The 8,124-nt window shown below is 39.8% G+C and overlaps 1 protein-coding gene across 2 annotated transcripts in view; it reads left to right on the top strand.

Moving 5' to 3' along the window:
• Positions 1 to 5,072: 5,072 nt before the first annotated feature.
• Positions 5,073 to 8,124, top strand: part of PCCA (propionyl-CoA carboxylase subunit alpha) — a 262,979-nt gene continuing 259,927 nt past the window's right edge. For both annotated transcript variants that reach the window (XM_039730386.1, XM_039730385.1), the window contains exon 1: positions 5,073 to 5,145. The gene's annotated coding sequence lies outside the window, so the exon portion shown is untranslated. The remainder of the gene's footprint in view (positions 5,146 to 8,124) is intronic.

Raw genomic sequence — 8,124 nt, 5'->3', positions numbered from 1 at the left:
AGTTTTGAAAGGCAAAAACTGAGTTCATTAAAGTCTACGTTGGGTAAAAAAATGTTACTCTTGTTCTGAAACACTGTGTTTTAATTTATTTTGTCTGTCCCCAGCTTGCATAGATTGTTACAGTACTGTGATCTGTTTCACAGGTGCCAGCCAGCCTTACTGGACCTCTTAAGGCTGCTGCCATTAGAAACTGTTCCAACTTTCTGCAGCTGCTAGGTCTTGATCACAGGCTGCTCCTGCCTCCCTCCAACTTGTGCCAGCAGTACTGCGTGGCTATCTAGGATAAGCTAGACTGAAATCTGGCTGAGAATATGTTTTTCCCACTCCTTGTGAGTAGCTTCTCAGCTGGTTGCATTCCCATGCCTGTTTCACTATACAAGCTTTAGGGACTGGCACAGAGGAGAAGCTACCTGCATATAGGAATGATTGAGCTTAAAAAAATAGCCTTAGGTGGATAGTGTTTCCTTGTTTGTAGTTTGTATGCTGTGTTGGCCAATATGGAAGAGATTTCCTGTTCTTGGAATCGTGGGTGTTTGTCAGCCTGGTCAGAGGGAAGGAACTGTGAAGTGCAGTGTGCCTTACAGAGCCTTGTACCACAGCTGTGTTTGCAGATGGCTTCAGGAGAATCTGCTTGCAGTTACAGGGGCTTGGCTGTTCATCACTCTGAGCATACAAAGGAAGGGAAAGTGCTTCCTTAGAGAGAAGAAATATAGAAGTGTTATGTTTCCCTTCCCGTTTACGAGATTTGTACAGTATTGTATTATGAAGCAGTGTTTTCAGCCTTATAGATTAAAAGTCTTGCAGTCATGTGGAGGTGTCTGCTTAAGTGCTTTATACCTACCCCATGAGTAGGGTTCCACTCACAGGAAATTGTTGTCAGAGGAGTTGAAATAAAGATTTGGGAACAGTTGCTGTGTAATCAAAACATGAAAAAAGAAATAATAATTGTAGTTAGTTTTATAACTACTCAGGAATACTGATGGCTAATACTAGATACCATGAGAATAACCCCTTTATCTTTGTGTTGTATCTTACACCTGAGTCTCTGGAAGTGTAGGGGCAAAAATCTTAGGAGAGGTAGAAGAATTTGTATAGTGAAAAGAAATGTGCTAGTCTGGCTGTTACTATTGGGTATTGCTTACTGTATTTTCTACTAATGCTAAAATACACATTCCTTCCCATACTAGACTTCTTACAGCAAATATTGATCTATGATGCTTTTCCTGCCTGAAATCTGGAACTCTGTCTCCGTTTCAACACTGAGACCTTTTCTGCCTATAAAGCTCAGTATCAATGGGTTATTTACAAGCTGACCAGCATGGCAGGGAGATTTCCTTCCTCCATGAGGGCATGTAGACATTTAAAAACACACATATAAGCCATATCTAAATAATAAGTTAATTTTCTGTTTTGCTGTTGTATGCTATGTCCTTAAACCACCTCAGGAGGTTTCCTAGGGTTGGGTGCCCAAGGGGAGGCAGCTTGTCTGTGAGGTCTCAAAGTGACAGTGTGCAGTGGGCATACTATTCTACAAGGTACTCTGTAGTTTGAGGGTTTTTTTAATGTGAAGTTATTTTATAACTGTTACAGCTGTTGTAGGTCAGTTTGGCTATTTTGCAATTAATAATAGACAAAGCAGGATGCTTCTCTAAAATACACCACTGATACTTGAAGTTTTCCAAAAATTTGCTATACGTGGGAAACTCTAAGCCAAATGCAGAAGTCCAGGATTGACAGATTCTCATAAATGAATAGCCTGCATTCTTGGGCTTTCAAGAGTCAAAATCTTTATCAAATGGAAGTAACAAATCATGACAAAAATAGGTTATCCCAGATGACTCTCCTAGTTTTACAAGATACAAGGAAGTCTTTAGGTCAAGCTGAACTCTCTGGGCTGTGTTCTGAGGAAATGTCTGTGTAAGGTAGAATAGCTGGGGTATGTGTGGTTTGGGGAGGCAGCCAATTAAGGATGTAGCTTGAGAATTACATTGGCTTTGCTGGGTTGTTGGTTTGAGAGGTCTTTGGGGGTTTGGTGTAGCTCTTAAAGAACCTACCTGTGGTAGGAGCTTGGGGGCCTGGGGGTTGATGATGATACCTGCATAGCTGTGGGGTTGGAGATGCAATTTAGTAACATTCCTTACTGTGGCCTTAGGTATGCATTATGTACAAAATGCTTGTTTATTTTAAAGTAATTATTCAATTGCTCATATTGGCTAGGGCAGACCTCTAAAGACATATTTCTTAAAGTGGATACAAGCTCTTAAACCTTAGTGTATATTGGTATAGAGACATATAGAAACCCTTCTTTTAAAAGCTGTGAACTAGAGTTGAGACTTAACATCTGAGTTGGGCAATATGCTTGATTTGTTTTAGGAAATTGCCCCACAAGTACTCGATTCAGAGCTGAACCTGGCTTTCTCAGTGATTTGCTTGTGTGTATGAGAGGAGGCAGTTAAATTTTTTAAACATGGGTACATAATTAGGTTAGGCCATTACAAGATTTTTATATGGAATCTGTCCAATTCTATAGTTTAAAACCAGAGCTGAGTATGGTTTAAAGTTTTTTTAATTCCTTGGTAATTTTGTTCTTTCTGCATAAAAAGTTTTAACAGGGCCTTTTTTTTTTTTCCTTCCCCCCGCCTCCCTCCAAGATGGCTAAGTTTAATGATAACTAATTTCCCCCATCATAGCCTTTCCTTCCAGTTTCCTGTACATAGCTCTTCTGGCTTCTCACGGGCACCCAAAACTAGTTTTGTATGAAAGGTATTTACAAGAAAGTTCAGAAGCTTTTCTAACTGCAAGTACTTAGATTAGCCCCACTGACCCTTAAAAAGCACTTTCTCCAGTGAATAACATTAACTCGTGGAGAGTTTGTGTGTGTCCTGTATGACCTTCTTTAGACTATTTGTGGTCTCTCAAGCACTTCTGTTAACAGTGTTTCTGAGGAGGGGGACTCAGTCTGCTTAACCATGTGTACTCTGGAGCCGAAGAGTGTACTCTGCTGCCTCTCTACATATCCTTCCTCTGCCCTCTCACTATATCTAGATCACAGTACAGTCATTGAAGATGTAACAATTTTGCTGTAAACTTGAGATAATGATCAGCTGGCAGGTGTGATTGCAGCTTGCAGAATTCTGTCCTTTACTCCATCTCTTTAGTGCCTGAAACAGATTGTACTGTCACACCCTCAGATGAAGAATAATATACTCCTGCAAAAAAAACCAGACCAAAAAACCAAAGAAACCTCTAGCGGATTTGATTCTAGCATATCAAATGATTTGTGTTTCAGGTTGATTTGGATTTTATCTTTGAGGAACGAAGTGAAAGAAATAAAAGAAGCAAAAACCCCCACCAAAACAAACAAAACTGAATGGGAAACAGTTGTGTGAAACTGTTGCTTTCCACTAACCTTTTTTAGTTTGAGAAAAATTAAACCATGTGAATCGTTTGGAAGAATTAAGCATAGGTGGATTATCTAGGAACAGTGTATGCTATGTCTGCCACTAGTAACTGACAACTAAACTTTGAAACTGTTGCTTTCCACTAACCTTTAGTTTGAGAAAAATTAAACCATGTGAATCGTTTGGAAGAATTAAGCATAGGTGGATTATCTAGGAACAGTGTATGCTATGTCTGCCACTAGTAACTGGCAACTAAACTGTTTATGTAATTATAGCAGCTTTCTGTTCATGAAGTGTGGTTGGAGCTGGCAAGAGATGGTATGGCTCTAAGGCTTCCTTTACTTGTGTTGAAATATATTGTTTTGCTTTTATAACATTAAAAGATCAGCTGCATTACAAATGTGATGGCCTTCTCAATCCTTGGCTGGTTTCTGCTTTCTGTGATGCAACATGAGAAGTATTTTCAAGCTTAATCAGGCTAGAGGGCTGTATAGGGAGTGTTCACATTCCAGTTACTGATGGCCACTATTACTTCAAAATCAGTATGAGCTTACAGTAAACTTAAATTTTGATCAATTTTTGAACTGTCTTAAGTTCACTACCCTTGTGGAAGGTGCAACTGAATTCTCTAAGCTCTTTATTTGAACATATGTTTCCTTATTTTTTGTACTATTTTTCTGATGTAGATCATATTTGTATCTTTTTCCAATCTTTTCACAGGACAGCCTTTACTTTCTACTACTTCCTCAGATTTCTGCAACTTTTGAAAACAGTTCTGTAAGATGGAATTGACGGATTCTGAGTTCTGGCAGTTCTGTCACTGCTGTTTTGTGCTTCCTACTAGACAATATCTATTATTAAGGCTTTTTATAGTGTTTTTGTTTCCAAGTGGGTGATTAAGACTTTGCCAGAGCTGTCTATATTGATGCATCTTTAATGTGGTATCATTTTATCTATATGATTATTTTTGTTTATGGCTAACTGCCATTATGTTGTGAAATGACTTCCTTAAGTAATATCCATCGGAGTCTTCTTTTTGATTAACTTACAAATCTATGATATAATCCATTGTGTTTTCTTTGAAATAGTGTGTGTATACCACTTTTTCCTGTGTTGTGCAAAAATGTCAAGCTATAGGAAATGTCTGTGTAGAAGTTGGTTCAGAGCAGAAGTCTAAGGGAAAAAGACCTCTTTTTCTCAGACTGCTGTCCGGAGCCTGGGATAGGGAACACTCAGAGCTTAGCATCTGAAGTCTGTTCTACTTCTCCCTTGTGTATGGGCACAGTCTACTGCCTGCTGTATGCCCAACAGTTCCCCAGCAGTGAAGGCTTCTCCCCATCAACATGGTGTACAGACATATGCATGCATGCTCTTTTGAGATTTTCTTGTAGGTATTTCTTAGAACAAGAGGGAAAGAAGATGGTATAGTAGAGAGTATATTATAAAAAAAGTTATGCTTAAGCTGATGACCTCGTACCTAGAGCTTCTGAATTTTTTCTGGTTACTGTTTGTGGGTGTTTGCTTGGAGAAGGGCAGTTGTCTATGAGCTTTAATCCACTTGGTGAGGGAATGAAAGAGTATGTAAGTTTCCTTGAGATGTCAGTGTATGAAGTGTTTTTATGGAATGACATACTGTAACAGGCTTAACTCCCTGTTTCTTCTGTAGTGGGAAACACTGTGTTCAAGATGGTGCCTTATAACTTCACATAAATTCTATTCATCTGTGTATGATCCAAATGAAGAGGTAAGTAGTATGGTGCATGTTTTCTTTTCGACATCTTACTGCAATACTGACATTTGGGTTTTTAAGCTGCCCTCTTCTTTTAGCTGCTACTAACAATGGTACTTCTCTTGGTATAACCTGTCACTGCTTTAATAGCATGTTTTTCTTTCTAAACCAAAAAAGAAGTTGCTTTTGCAGGATACTTGTCAAGCAAGATTGGACACTACTTTGAGTGTATCCCAAAAGGCTTAATAAATGATTGTGAGCTTGGGAAAGTTGCATACTGGCCTGAACACGTTATAATTATGAAACAACTGTTAATGTTTTTCATAGTGGGGGTGGTAATGGGCCTGTTAAAACACTCAGGAGCTAGGCTAGTCAAAAGCTGTTTGTGGAAACAAAACTCTGTAACAGTGGCAGCATGATTGGTAGATGACCTGGCATGGGGGGAAGAACTTCAGACCCTGGAAAAAGATGGGCCTTTAAGGCCTGCAGAGAATAGTAAATCCTCATCTTGGGAGCTGTGCAGTAGTAATCTCAATTTACAGTTGTAAGCCAAGAAAAACTTTCCTTCTGGAGGATTGTCTTGGCGTGGCATCTGAAGTAACACACTTGGAAAAATAATGTGACTGAAGGTATGCTAATATTTGAAGGCAAGAATGCCAACAATTCAGGACTGCTAGGCTTGTCCTTATACACCAGTGTAGAAGCAATTAACAATATTAGGAAATGGGGAAAATCAATGTGTACCTTGAACTGTAGCATTACAGGTTTTTTTCAGAAGATTTCTTTTTCTTAAGGTTCTTGCTTAATTAAGGTCCCCTTACTTTTCTAAATGCATAATTATTTTTAGGCCATTATATTTAGAGTATTTGGTTTCTCTCAACTAGGAGCTGTGTCATTTCAACCAGTGACTACTACAGACAGCAGAAGGGACAGTGAACAAAATAAACCAGAAAAACACTTACGCTGTCTTTGTGATGACAAGACTTTCATGTGACACCTTTTCAGCCTAATTAGTGGAAATGATATGAAAAAATGTTACTCTGAAGCAGTATAATTAAATTTTTTTTTTTTTTGTTGTGCTGGACTTGAGTCTAATCTGTGTCTTTAGACAGAGACTAGAATTGAAAAATTGAAATGAATGTTAAATATTCTTGTCTTGATATTGAAGGTCTTGCACTGCAACCATAGCTGATTAATAAAATAGCTTTTATGTACCAAGAGCGAGGTTGATGATGAACTTGAGTCATTACACTTGTCAGTACCAGGTATTTGGGAGTATTTTTTAAATTCCCCTAAAGACTGTATGCCTAAAAATCTTTAAGTATGCTGAAATTTAGATTCAGGAGCAGTTTGTATTATCATGTTGATAATCTTTTTAGACCAGATGACCATCTAAAATCTCTTCAAAAAAGTTGCTAGCCCCTGTGGTGTTCTTAAAGTATTTGTACCTCTAATAATTGAGCTTGCTTAAGATCTGAGTCAGATGTGCCTGTGCACTGGGCAGTGGTATTAGCAGATCTGGCTGAATTTGCTGTATAAGCTTGCTGCAGCTGTCACCTGTAGGGATTTCTTATCACTTAATTTCTGTATGGTGTTATCACGTGGTAGTATTTTTAAACTGGTCATGTGATGTCAGCTCAGCCCTGACTTTGAAAAAGTAAATTTGGTCAAGGGCACCTTGAGTTTCTCTGGACTGTAGAGCAAATAATGTGGTCTAGTCTGTCAATAGCAGTTCCTGTTGGGGTTTCGCAGTGTTCCTTCCTCTCCTCTGGAACGTGTCTTGCCTTTCTTACATTAGCTAATGACTGTGAGGCTAGTAAATGATTTATTTGTTGTGGGGGCAATGCCTCCTCTTCCCCTAGTCCTTATGAAAACGAGCTGTTTGGTGTAGTGGAGGAAGGCTAGCTGTCAAATGTCTTTGGGTATCGTTTGGTAAACTTGATGTGGTATGACTGCAGACTGCCCCTGAAGGAGACAGTCCTGCTGGTTCCCTGTTGTATGTTTTTCATTTCTGTGGTGTGACTGCAGACTGCCCCTGAAGGAGACAGTCCCTGTTGTATGTTTTTCATTTGGAGCATGGGAGGTAGAGTAGGAATGTTCAATTACTGTTTTAAACTTGTGATGTGTCCTGGAGCTGCCTGCCTGTGGGCTGGGGTGTGGAAAGCAGTGGGGTGTGCGTGTGTGTGTGTCACCCAAGACAGTCCCTTTCAGTGGCAGTCTGTATTTAGAAGTGAGCAGGTGCACCTGTGTTTAGCAGCAAGGCCCATGACAGCAATAAGCCTCACTCCCAGCAATGAGACTTTTCTGCTGTGCTGCTCTGGCACTCTTTTCTTAATGGGAAAGGGTGTAAGGCTTATTGACTTCCAACAGCTTGCTATCCCCTCTTACAGGCATGATACAGAAGTGTTGAAGGTACATTTGCAACATTAGTGCATTCTAATGTGAAAGGTGACAGTGATTTTCAGATGAGTAGGAAGTTTGGTTTGCTATTCTGTTGCATTGCAGATGCTACTTAATATTTAGTGTGTAACAATGTCCTGATGGCCATGCAGGATTTTGCTGAGCTCTTCAGGTGAGGCTCAGAGAGGAGAAGGGGCAAGGCTGGTACAACTCAGCAGGTATGCCTGTTCAGGGTCAAACTGTTAGTCTTTTATCCTCCATGACCTAGGCATGGTGGAGCTTCTCTTCCTTATGATTGGAATGCCTTTTAAAGGGTTCCCATAATTGAATTGTGTTCCAGGTCATCTATACTGGTTATGGATAGTGACCACTGTACCTGCCAGCATTGTACCTGTATAGTGCCAGCATGTATCAGTGCTGCTTGCAGGCAACATAAAACTGCCTGCACCCCTTCTCTGGGTTTGACTGCCTTCTAGAGCTGCTGTAGGGTTCTAGTTGGCAAGGAGATCAAGGAAGGTTGGTGTGAGTAGTCAAAGCCTTTTCCTTCTGAACCTGTGTGTGTGCTAGGTAGATCTAGTATAACACGCTGTTTGT

Source organism: Passer montanus, unplaced genomic scaffold, assembly GCF_014805655.1.
Source record: "Passer montanus isolate IOZ18808 unplaced genomic scaffold, ASM1480565v1 scaffold72, whole genome shotgun sequence".
Taxonomy (NCBI): Eukaryota; Metazoa; Chordata; class Aves; order Passeriformes; family Passeridae; genus Passer; species Passer montanus.
The sequence above is the reverse complement of the archived record's forward strand: the minus strand, read 5'-3'. Positions and strand labels throughout refer to the sequence as shown.